Here is a 13295-nt window from a genome sequence, read left to right as displayed (position 1 = left end):
AATGGGGGAAGAAAAGGTAGAGTTGTATATACTCTGGGTTAACTTGTTATTAGCTTAAACTAGATTGTTGTATGTATGTTTTATGTAAGCTTCATGGTAATCACAAAACAAAAATATACAGTAGATCCACAAAAGATAAAAAGAAAGAAATTAAAGCATACCACTACAGAAAAACATCAATTCACAAACACAGGAAGAGATGGTAAAGGAGCAAGGGAACTACAAAATGGCCAGAAAACAAGAAGATGGTATTAGTAAGTCCTTACCCATCAATAATTACTTTATTTTACTTTAAATTACTTTAAATTACTTTAAACGTATAAAGATTAAATTGTCATATTGAAAAGCACAGATTACTTGTGCACGTTGAATGGGTAAAAGAAAAAAAACTATATGGTGCCAATAAAATGACTCACTCAGCCTGATGAACATCCATAAGTTCGTAGTGAAGAATGAAAAAGATATTCCATGCCAACAGTAATGAAAAGAAAGTGTAGGCTACTATAATTACATCAGACAAAATGGACTTTTAGACCAAAACTGTAAGAGACAAAGTCATTACATAATAATAAAAGGTTCAATTTATCAATAGGATATAACAATCATAAATATATATGCACCCAACATTTGTACATCTAAATACAGTAAACAAATATTAACAAATCTAAGACAGAAATAGACAGCAATACATATAATACTAGTAGTGACTTCAATACCTCACTTTCAATAATACAGGAGTGGGCAAAAATAGGTTTACAGTTGTTTGTATGGAACTAACACAAATAAAATAATAAATAAATAAATAAATAATACAAGAATAAATTCTGTGTTTCATATACTCCCAAATGTAAACCTACTATTCCCCATCCCTGTAGATAAATTATCCAGCCAGAAAATCCATAAGGAAAAATTGGACTTGAGCTACATATGTGAACATTCCAATCAACAGCAACAGATACACATTGTTCTCAAGTGCACATGGAATATTCTGTATGATAAACCATATGTTAAGTCACAAAACAAGTTTTAGAAAATATAAAATGATTTAAATCTTATCAAGTGTCCTTTCTGATCACAATAAAAGGTAACTAGAAATAACAGGGAGAAATAAAAAAATTCAGAGATATGCAGATTTAAAGAACATGCTCCTGAACAACCAGGGATCAAAGAAGAAACAAAAAATAGAACTTAAAACAATCTTGAAACAAAAAAAAAATAAAAACACAATATACCAAAACTTATAGGATGCATCCAAACCAGTTCTAAGAGTGAAGTTTTAGCAATCAACAATGATAATAATAAAAAAGAAAGACCTCAAATAAACAGTGAACTATAAAAAGAATGAACTAAGTACAAAGTTAACAGAAGGGAGTAAATAAGGATCAGAACAGAAATAAATGAAATAGATAGGAGAAACAAAAGAAAAGATAAAAAACCTGAGAATTGGCTTTCCTTAAAAGATAAAAAATTGATAAATCTTTATCTATGCTAAGAAAAAAGAGAGAAGATCCAAATAAAATCAGAAATCAAAGAGAATAGGACTTCTGGCCAACATTGAGTTGTAGGTAAATCAACTGTGCCTCCTCACACAACCAAAACAAGGTCAACAAATTTGAAAACAAAAATAACCAGAACTGTGAGAAAATCGAACTTTATGGAAGTTCAATAATCAAGGAGTTAAAGAAGAAATATTCATCCAGACTGGTAGGAGGGGTGACGATGGGTCACCAGGGTGAAGAGGACTCCCAGCAAGGCAGTGCCTGCAGGACAGTAGCAGTCGAGGTGGCAGCTGGTGAAGTGGGAGGTCCTACATTTGTGTGCAAATAAACCAGGAGCAATAGCTAGGGAGATAGACAGACTACACAGCCCAGGGTTCTAGCACAGGAAAATAAAGCCTCAAAACCTCTGACAGGAAGCACCTGTGGAGGTTGAGACAGCAGGAGAAACTTCTAGCCTCACAGGAAAACTTGTTGGAGAGACCCACAGGGTCCTAGAATGTACACAAAACCACCCCTCTGGGAATCAGCACCAGAAGGGCTCAATTTGCTTGTGGGTAGCAGGGGAAGTGGCTGAAAGCTGGCTGAGAGTTGAGCAAGCAGCATTATTCCCTCTCAGACACCTCCCCCCGCACACAGCACCACAACCTAATGAAGTGGGTTACCCTGATCTAGCAAATAGCTGAAGCTCCACCCCTCACTACATAATAGGTGCACTGAGACAAAAAAATATGGTCCAAATGAAAGAACAGATAAAAGCTCCAAGAAAACTCCAACTAAGCAATGAAGAGATGGCCAACCTATCAAATGCACAGTTCAAAACACTAGTAATCAGGAGGCTCACAGAAATGGTTGAGTACAGTCACAAAAGTGAGGAAAAAGTGAAGGCTATGAAAATTGAAATAAAGGAAAATGTACAGGGAACCAAGAGTGACAGGAAGGATATCAGGACTCAAATCAACAGTTTGGACCAGAAGGAAGAAATAAAAATTCATCTGAAACAGAATGAAGAAACAATAATTCAAAAAAATGAGAAGAGACTCAGGGACTTCCGGGACAAATGTAAACATTACAACATCTGAATCATAGGGGTCCCAGAAGGAGAAAAGAAAGAGATGAAATGGAAAACCTATTTGAAAACATAATGGAGAGCTTCCCCAGTCTGCCAAAGGAAATAGATTTCTAAGAAGTCCAGGAAGCTCAGAGATCCAAAGAAGTTGGACCCAAGAAAGCCACACATCAGGGCACATCATAATTACATTAGCCAAGATTAAAAATGAGGAGAGAATCTTAAAAGCAGCAAGAGAAAAGGAGACAGTTACTACAAAGGAGTTCCCATAAGGTTATCAGCTGATTTCTCAAAAGAAACCTTGCAGGCAAGAAGGGGCTGAATAGAAGTATTCAAAGTCCTTGAACAGCAAGGACCTACATCCAAGATTACTCTATCCAGCAAAGCTATCATTTAGAACGGAAGGGCACATAAAGTGCTTCCCAGATAAGATAAAGTTAAAGGAGTTCATCATCACCAAGCCCTTATTATATGGAATGTTAAAGGGAGTTATCTAAGAAAAAGAAGAATATCAAAAATACAAACAGTAAAATGACAACAAACTCACAACTATCAACAACCGAATCTAAAAAACAAAGACAAAAAACTAAGCAAACAACTAGAACAGGAACAGATTCACAAAAATAGAGACCACACGGAGGGTTATCAGCAGCGGGTGTGGAGGGAATGGGGGAAGAGGTACAGGGAATAAGAAGCATAGATAATATGCTGGTACAAGCATATGATAAGATGGTAGATACAAAATAGACAGGAGGAGGTTAAAAATAATGTGGGAAATGGAGAAGTCAAAGAACTTATATGTATGACCATGGACATGAACTAAGGTGGGGTAATGATAGTGAGAGGAGGGGTACAGGGAAGAGAGGAATAAAGGGGAGAAAAAAATAGGACAACTGTAATAGCATAATCAATAAAATGTGTTAGAATGGAATCAGAAGATATTACAACTAACACACATAAACACTAAGAATCACAAGAGACTACTATGAATAATTATAGACAAGTAAATTGGATAACCTAGAAGAAATGGATAAATTCCTAGAAACATACTACCTACCAAGATTAATTTACAAAGAAATACAAAATCTAAACAGGCCAAAACAAGTAAAGATATTGAATCAGTAATTAAAAACCTCCCTGTTCCTGCTTTGGCAGCACATATACTAAAATTGGAACAATATAGAGGAAATTAACAAGGCCCCTGCACAAAGATGACATGCAACTTCATGAAGTGTTCCATGTTTTTATGTAAATATCACTGCAAAAGCAGCCATACTACAATATATAAATGTATGTAAGCAATACACTGCACACCTTAAATTTTCACAATGTTACATGTTAAATATATTCAATAAATAAAAATAAAAAGTTAAAATTTCCACAAAGAAAAGTCAGGGACCAGATGGTTTCACTGGTGAATTATACCAAGCACTTAAAGAAGAATTAATACCAATTCTTCTCAAATTCTTCCAATAAATGTAAGAGGTGGGAACACTCCCATACTAATTATATAAGGACAGCATAACACTAATACCAAAGCCAAGAAGGATGCTATAGGAAAAGAAAACTATAGGAGAATATCCCTGAGAAATATAGATGAAAATATTCTCAACAAAATACTAGCAAACTAAATTCAATAGCACATTAAGAGGATTATATTCCATGACCAAGTGAGATTTATCCCTGGTATTTAAGGATGATTCAATATTCACAAATCAATAATGAATGTGATCCATCACATTAACAGAATATAAGATTAAAATCATATGATCACTTTGAGAGCTGCATAAAATTTTTTAACAAAATTTACCATCTTTTTGGGATTAAAAAAAAAGCCCCCAACAAGGTAGATATAGAAGAAACCTATCTCAACATAATAAAAGCCATATGTGTCAAGTCCACAGCTAACACAATTGGAAAGGGTGGCTCCAATAAATGGTGCTGGGAAAACTGAACACTCACATGCAAGAGAGTGTAACTGGACCCCTATCTTCCACAGATCACAAACCTTAACCTGACTTGGGTTAAAGACAAATGTAAGACATAAAACTGTGAAACTCCTAGACAACTCCAGGAAAAACTCCCTGAAATTGGTTTTGACAATGATTTTTTAGATATGCCACCAAAAGTACAACCAACATAACAAAAGTAAACAAGTGGGACTTCATCAAACTTGGAAGCTCCTTTCTGTACAGAAAGAGGAACAATCAAAATGAAAAGGTGGTCTATAGAATGGGAGGGATATTTTCAAACCATATATTTATACAGAGCTAATATCCAAAATATGTAAGGAATTCATCTAACTCAACAGCAAAACAAAACAATCTGACTTTACAATGGTAATCTCCCATGTCCTTTGAGTTCCAGCACCCCAGATCCAAAGTTTATTTATGTTTTCAGCTCCCAAGTAATGAGCAGTATTGTCCTCTTATATGCTGTTTAAATAATCTAGCCTACAATGCTTTTGCTCTATCTGAATAGTTAAAACCATATCCCAGGCTCTGCTGGCTCTGAAATTTAGATAGTTGTCCAAATTTGCCACTCTAATTTCTCCAGTCTAGTGGTGCTCTAATCCCAATTCAATCACATACATCAATAGCTATTATTTCACCTCAGCTTCATCCTGCTATTGAGATAGCATTGGCAATGTGTCTGGTTTGACTTTAGCACTGTGTTTCAAAACATGATTTTTGCTATTTTTCCTCAGCAGATGAAAATACAGCTCACACCCCAGTTTTTGAATATAGCTCTCAAGTGCCAAGTGGTCATTGTGCCTGCCTTGTACCACACCACCCTGTCAGGGGAGCCAGAGCAGCCAAAAAAAAAGTTAAAGGAAACATTTCTCCTGGTAAATTCAAGAAGATACCTGAATGGCATTTACTCTGGATTTTGATATGAAAATAAATTCTCCAATTTATATATATTGATAAGATGGCAGAGAGAAGTAATCATTGTTAAGCTTAATAATAATAATTCACATTGAATTATCCTTTACTATGTGCTAGGGACTGACCCAATGTTGTTACATGAATTATTTAATTCAAGCCTTACCACTGATAGACTGTCTCCTTGAATGAATTTTAGTCTGGTTCCTCTGAGTCCTCATCTGGACTATGCCCTGACCTTGTCTTTTAAAAATCCTACCAAATCAGTATAGCAAGAATCTTCCTCCTTTGATATCCGGTCAATTTCCTCATCTCCCACCTTTGACATCTAAGTCCTTGACCTACCTTCAGCACGAATTCTGTTAGTCCAGTTTAGAAGAATCCCCTTACCCTTGAAGTCTTCTGTTAGTAATCTTCTATCCATTCATCCCCTCAGTCCACTCTTTGGCTATAAATCTTTGTTGTATTCAGACTTATATCTCTCCCCCATTGTGCTAATCATGACTCCTAATGCAACAGTCATGAATAAAGTCTTCTTTGCCATTTTAACAAGTCTCAGAATAATTTTTCTTTAAAACAGCCACCCTGTAAGGTATGTAATATTTGTAGCCCCATTTTACTGAGTAAAAACCAAGACCTATTAAATTCAAATAAAACATTCAAGTACACACAGTAAGCATCAGGATTTGAAGGCAGGCACTGGAACTTCAGAGGCTGAGCTCAGCCACTGTCCTCTGCAGGAAAATGCTATTCAGCTTCAAATTATCTTTCCACCACAGAAAGAGTTCAACCGGGGTGATGTTACACTAGGCTTTTATGGCTTATGAAGATGTAGGCTAGCAGTAGAGAAACAGACTAAGTTAATCCTTCTCACACAACCTCTTTTAAAGGGAATAATACTACACAAATTTCAATGGAAATAGAATTCAGTGTCATAAAAACTTAGCAAGTAAGAATAAAGTGAGGGAAATGTTTTAATAATACCCAGAGATAGCAAAACCTTTAAGTTCACTGGCTTTTTGTTGACAAAATGTAAACTCTGGTGCTGAGAATTTTATTGAAAGAAAATATATTAGCTTTTACCCAGAGTTCAGTGAAACCCACATTAGGGACCACTTTTATTACACATCAGAAATCCTCTTATTAGATACAATGCAGTTCTTTCACTTTCTGCGCTAAGCAATCTGGGAGGTTAAAACAATTCTGTTTTGAAGGTCATGCTTCAAGTTGAAGAAAGAGGTTTAAGAGTTCATCTATCTACAAGAAGGACAGGAAGAATTTTATTCCTACTCAAGCATCCAACCACTATCAGCAGGATAAGAACACAATTGCTATATACTATCAGCTTGTGAAGAAAATATGCCACCTGATGTGGAGGTCTGAGGCAGAGAGAGGAAAAGGGGTAGGGCAGCAGGGAGATAGAGAAAATCAGTGTTCTGGGCCACTACTGCAATTGTATATGTACCAAGTTCAAGGGTCTGAGGACACCCCAGACCCTTAGGTTCTGGTAGAACTGCTCCTGCCTCTGCATCCCAGAGCAGAGGAGGACGTATGAGTGCCCATACATGGGCAGGGCTGGGCAAATACCACCATTTTCCCCCTTCTTTCTTTTGGTAGTAGAGTGCCTATGTCTTAGCTGGGAACATAATCTGTCAGTAAGAAGTTACCCAGTCTCCCTTGTAGACAATTGTGTTACAAAGATCTTGCCAATGAAATGTGAGCAATTTCTGGGACTTGCCAGCAGTGCTTTACTTTTTACACTTTTTGTTTGCTCCTTCCTCCATGGTAGGAACATGGGTCCAGTGCAAGCAAGCCAGCTTTGACCAAGTGGACAAGATCCAAACCCTAGGACAGTGGCTCCCAAAGTGTGGTTCCAAGAGAAGTAGCATCAGCATCGTCTGAAAAGTTGTTAGAAATGTAGATTCTCAGGACCCATGAAGACCTGAATCAGAAACTTGGGAATAGAACCCAGCATATTCTCCAGATGATTCTACAGTATAATAGAGTTTGCCTACTTCTTATCTAAGAAATAAAAGACAGTAAGACAAAAGGAACCATAGCCTATTGATGACCTCAGGGAGCAAAGCCCATACCCACCCAGGATTGGCCTCATATTTCTGAACTGTTACAGGAGAGGACATATTTTGAGGTCTCTTTCTTCTAGCAACTTACCCTGTATTCTAATTAATACAGAGCCTATACCAAAGTTCTTGACCCAACCAACAAATAAAAGAGACTGGGAGTTTTTGCAGTTCATTTTCTATGTAGTTCCAAATAGGGCTCCCTATTCATTCCAGTTATCACCCCATCCTCCTAAAACAGATACGTAGAATTCTTCATCGTAAGAATAATCCTAGGCATTGTTTCCAACACAACTCTAGATTTACTGCTTCTCAGCCCCAAATGAGCAAGATGGGAGCAAAGGTACCCTTGGTAATTAATTACTTCTAAGAGAGTCTTAGCCCCATGTCCAAGATACATTTTCTCAGATGAAGAGGGTCAAAATGTTTTCTGACTCTTCTTTTAATGTTTAGATGTAAATCCCTCAGCCTTCAACAAGACAATTGCAACCTTAGTCAAACAATATTACCCATCTTTCAGAGACCAAAATTTTCAATCAATCTCAGTTTGATGCAAGAGTTACGGGTTAGTTTCAAATAATACCCAGAGATAAGAAAACCTTCTCTGGTAAACTGAACACAGCCTGAACACCAGTCTCTGTACCACCTGTGAACCATGCAGACAGTACATAGGATCTGTGCTCTCCACTCATCCATTCAACAAAGATTTATAAACATCTGTTGTATGTGCCACTTTCTATGCTGAGCAGTGGAAATTGAAAAATTGATAATATACCATCTTCCTCTCAAATTTCTCATAGCATGGTAAGGAAGACACCAAGTAAAATACCAGCCAAGTACAAAACATAAACCATGAACAGTTATAATATAGTGCCATAATGGCTGAAATATTGGTCTGCAATGAGTATTGGGAAAGAAAACATTACAGAAAAAAAAATCAAACCAGAAGATTAAGGCAGGTTTCCCAGAAATGATGACATCTGAGTTGAATCTTCAAAAAAAGATCAGGAGTGAAGCAAATGAAGAAAGTTGGTAAGGTTGTAGCAGATACCAGCCAGCAGTATCCATCTCTGCTGTGGATGCTCATCAAAACATGAGGAAAACGTACGCAGAGACAACCAGGTCCTGTGGGGAAACAGGGACAGAATGGCTACTCTCTCTAGTGGACAGCGCCTCATCTCTATTCCCAAGCAGATTTTTATTGAGAATATAGACTTAGTTTGTGGATTCACAGTTTGGCAGAAAAGATCAAAAGAAGTAGGTGACTTACAAAGGTGCAGACAGAACTCCTGCTATGATTCTGGGCAGAGATTGGAGTTTTAACATATTGCTTAAAGGGCTCATTTTGGTTTCCTGTCTGTGCCTTCAAATTCTAATCTAATAACATCCTCCAGCAAACAGATCTCACAGGATCTTGCATATTCTATGTCCCAGGCCTGATTACCCCAGGGGTCTACTGTTTCTGGTCTGGGTTGAACCTCCCCTGCTATTTCCGCAGGCCTGAGTCAACAGAGACAAAGGCATCCAGGAGACTTGGATTTCTCACATCTAAGAACAAGGATTCAGGCTTTGACAAAGGGGTTAATGTCCATCACCCCTTCTTATCCATAGCCCCAAATCTCTTCCCTTAGGGCATTCCTATGTGATCGCGTCTGTCTTAGATTCATTCTCTTTCCTAGAAAATTGTTACCCGTCATTGACTGCCATTCATGCAAAGGGAGCCAGGCATTAGAACAGGCAGCGTTCATGCCAGGGAAATAAGTTTTGTCTCCTTAGTGGCTCCTGGTCTGGAGGTCTTTCACTCAGCCTAAGTCACAGGGGGTTACAGCTTCCTGAGACCAGGCAGGGAGGTCCCCAACATAAGGTTATGCCAGGAACAAGGAAAGCAGGTGCAAAAGCACAACACAGAGCAATGGCTCACAAATTGTGTTGAGAACACAAAAGGACAGGACAGGGAAGCAAGAGTAGATATTAAAGGTTATTGTGGATTATGCCATAATAATTTAACTCTATCCTCAATATTATGTTTAACATTTAGGATTTTAAGTAGAAGATTGACATATTTTGTTATGGTTGAAATAGAAATAAAAATAGAATGGCAACAATAGGATTCAGAGGAGTGGCTACTATTTTAACTTGGGTGAGAGATAAGGCACACCCAAACTAAACTGGGCAATAAAAACAGAAAAGAGAGGTCATATTGAAGCAGTAATTAAAAGTAGGCTCTGCAATATTTAGTTAATACAGCTCTGCAGATAAGCGATAGCTGAGATGTCCAGGTGACTGGCTGTGGTGGTGGTGCCATTCACTGAGACAGAGATGACTGCAGAGGAGCAGATTTAGAACACTGAGTAGAAATCTTAGCAAGTTACCACAGTGGAGCTGATGTATCTGGCAAAGTGATAAAACCATGATTTTTTCTTCTTTGCAGAGCACCAGCACCCTCAAAGTGCAAAAATATAGGACCTGATGCACCCACCCCACAGGTCAGAGAACCTCTGGCTGAAAAACACAGGGCTATGCATCATTGGCAGGAACAAAGGCACCAGATCAACTGTATAGGCTCTCACATAAGATAGAACACAGTTTCCGCATCTACAAACAGCTCCCCGTGTGAGAATCTCCCAATGCAGGGTGGCAAGACGAGGAGAACCCAGGAGGCATGCACAGGCAAAGCACACAACAGAATACGGACATAAAGGGAGGTATGAAAAGTTCAGGCCATGGTTCTCCAACAAGGAAGGAGCAATAGAAATTGAAGACCAATATCTGAGATGCTGAAAATATCCATTCAGTATTTTCTCCCATTTGCTGTCCTAGAGAGTGCTCTCACCAGACTCCTCACTGTTGTCAGTAAGCGCCACTAGATATATTGCTGCCATTTGAATTAAAAACATGGCCACGGTCCAGCAGGAATAACCTGTGGTTGATATTCACTGCATGAAGATGTATGGAAAGGCTCAAATCTAACACAGCTCTGCCCGCTGCACCAATGTCTTATCCATAATGTTGTAAACAGCCCAGCAGGGTATCTTGTATATTGGTCTGTAGGCATCTATCAGTCTAGGGTCCACTTGCAAGTAAAATACCAGTCTTCTTGTATCTGAAGGAGACATTAAGGGAAAGATATCAGGTAGGTGGAGCACCTGACAAGACAGACATCTCAGAAACATTGCCTTTTCCAATACAGTGTAAGCACAACGTTCAGCTTGGTGGATGCAGGAAATTTGGATCAGGTAGTCCCCTACGTGTCTGGGTTTGCCAGAGTCCTAAAATTATCCCTCAAGAAGCAGCAAAGTATATTAATTAAGGACACCAATTCTAGATCCAAAACATCTGGATTCAAATCCCAGTTTTGCAGCTAAACTTGGGCACTATCCTTAAGGTCTTTGTACCACGGTTTCCTAATTTTTTTAAAATGGGAATTTAAAGTACACCAGATTCATGTTCTTGTTGATTAGGTTAAATTTTGTAAAACATAACACTACCAGATACGCAGGGAGGGCTGTTGAAGTGTCAGGGGTACTGTTAAAATCTAAAAAAAGGTGCTGGGGACCCAGAGAGCCCTGTTTAAAAATCAGCAGCAACACTGCCACCTACAGTCCATCCTGAAGACCTGCCATGTCAACACGCATAGCCAGAATAGCATTACACCCAGACCAGCGATTTCGACCTTTTTTGTCTCATTGCTCACATAAACTAATTACTAAAATTCTTCTGATCTGACAAAAATAGGTAGAATTTTTATTCATTCACACTGTACAGCTATTGTTGTGTTGGGTGTTGTCATTTTTTCATTTGACAGTCCAAGGGAAAAGATGTCAGTCCCCTAAGTAATCTGATATTGCATGTTTTAAAAAGTCTTGCAGCATACCAGTTGAAAATCCCTGAACTACACTAAGGCATGGAGCACAGTCCTCCACTAAGCTGAATAGTTACCCTACAAAAAGTGGCCCAGTTGGGGGGCTCTTACTCTCTATAATTCAGCCAAGAACAGTCACGCTTACAACTTCTATCCTGGCCAGGAGGCCACATCTTCCTTTGGTCTATTTAAAATTTTTAACTCCAGAATCTAAATGTCTTGGAGAATATAAAGCATCACATAGAAATGTGTGGGGTGTGGGAATAAACCAAAACTCAGACACAAAAACACGAAGGGCTCCTCTACCACCTGATGAATTTGGAGACATTACAGGTCTCTGGCACAGTAAATGGTATCTGACGGTTCCTTGAAATTCAGGGATGCAATCCCACGTCTGTGGTCATTGGCATACTCTCACCAGCAGCTATATATTGGACCTCTCTGCTAACTGTTCCTGTCTGTACATGTTCCTTCCGGTTCCCCAGCCTCCACAAACTCCATACCCAGGTGGCTATGGCATGGGCTTTACTTTGTTTTCCACTGTGGAAAGGTTCTTTTTTTTCTTTCCTCCCAGTAAAAGCACATTTTTCCCCAACATCAAACACATATATCACAACATGGAAACTACACCTGGTGCCATATCCCACACAATTCCTCCCACTAAGTGTGCTGTGTTTGATTTAATGAGACACCTCCTTCCAGCCAAACTACGGTTGCCAATCAAGGTATTCTGAGGTTTTCCTTTCCCTCACCTCCCTTTGGGGAAAGGAGCAATACATTGGGTAAATGTTAGAAAGCTCCTTCTGTATGAAAAAGGACCACAATGTAAATCCAAAAGCATGGGCCTTTGGGAAGTTCTCAATATAGAGAAAAATGGTTATTAAATAAACACAGTCACATGCCACATAATGACGTTTCTGTCAACAACAGACCACATATACCATGGTGGCCCCATAACACTATAATGGAACTGAATTTTCTATAAGAAATGGAAGGCTCTGTGGTTCAGGGGGATTTTTATTCCCTCTGACAGGAGCAGTATCTGTGGGGCTTGGCAACTGATTTTTTCTCACTCACAGCACCTCAATTTAGAATACAGAGATTACATCCAGGTCAGCCACTGCCTCATTTCAGAATGGAGGAGCCTGTCCCACCTCTAATGGCACATATTCAGAGGTCACTGTAGTCCTTTCAAATCTAGCTTAATAGTCTTCAAAGTACATTGCTACAAATTCTTTGTTGAGGACCTCAGAGCCTATGCAAGGGCACAGTCCACAGGGGCCATCTTAGCAAATATTAAGTGCCACTGCCACTTCAGCAAAAGCTTTCTGAGGCAGTGTTCAGCTAGCCCCTCCCTGTACGTTGAAAATATTTTCAGGTTTTAAGGATGTAAAGCATGGAAAAGTTTTATTTCTTCCATCAGTTGAATGCCAAAGAGAACCTTTGTGCTAGATACGGACAATGGTATGAAAAACAAATGTCTAAAGTCAAAATATCGAGTCTTCATTTCTATATCCTCTTCATATTAAATACCTTTTTATTTTTTATGAATACCACAAACCTTATACCGACCACTGCTCTAACATGCAATGGCCAAAAACACATTGCCATGATAATCCCTTGTCTTCCTTTATCTCTCCATCTTGATTTCTTTTCTTTTAATTTCCACAGGACCATAAAAAAGAAGGAAATCTTACTTTTTGCAATAGCATGGACTGACCTGTAGAGGATTATACTATGTGAAATAAACCAGTCAGAGTAAGTAAGTACCTTAAATGTAGTACCAGAAAGTACCAGAAAGTACCAAAGTACCTTATATGTGGAATCAAATGAACAAAATAAACTAAAAAATAGAAACAGACTCAAAGATGCATAGCATAGACTGGTGGCTGTCAGAAAGGC

At 38.5% G+C, this 13295-nt stretch overlaps 1 non-coding gene across 1 annotated transcript; it reads left to right on the top strand.

Annotated features, from left to right (window-relative positions):
- The first annotated feature begins 3708 nt into the window (after nucleotides 1-3708).
- On the top strand, nucleotides 3709-3811 carry LOC114493576. Its single transcript, XR_003684210.1, has one exon. It is a non-coding gene; the product is annotated as a U6 spliceosomal RNA (small nuclear RNA).
- Nucleotides 3812-13295: the final 9484 nt, after the last annotated feature.

This window comes from Phyllostomus discolor, chromosome 1 (genome assembly GCF_004126475.2).
Source record: "Phyllostomus discolor isolate MPI-MPIP mPhyDis1 chromosome 1, mPhyDis1.pri.v3, whole genome shotgun sequence".
Classification (NCBI taxonomy): Eukaryota; Metazoa; Chordata; class Mammalia; order Chiroptera; family Phyllostomidae; genus Phyllostomus; species Phyllostomus discolor.
This window is presented reverse-complemented; position numbering and strand designations above follow the sequence as displayed.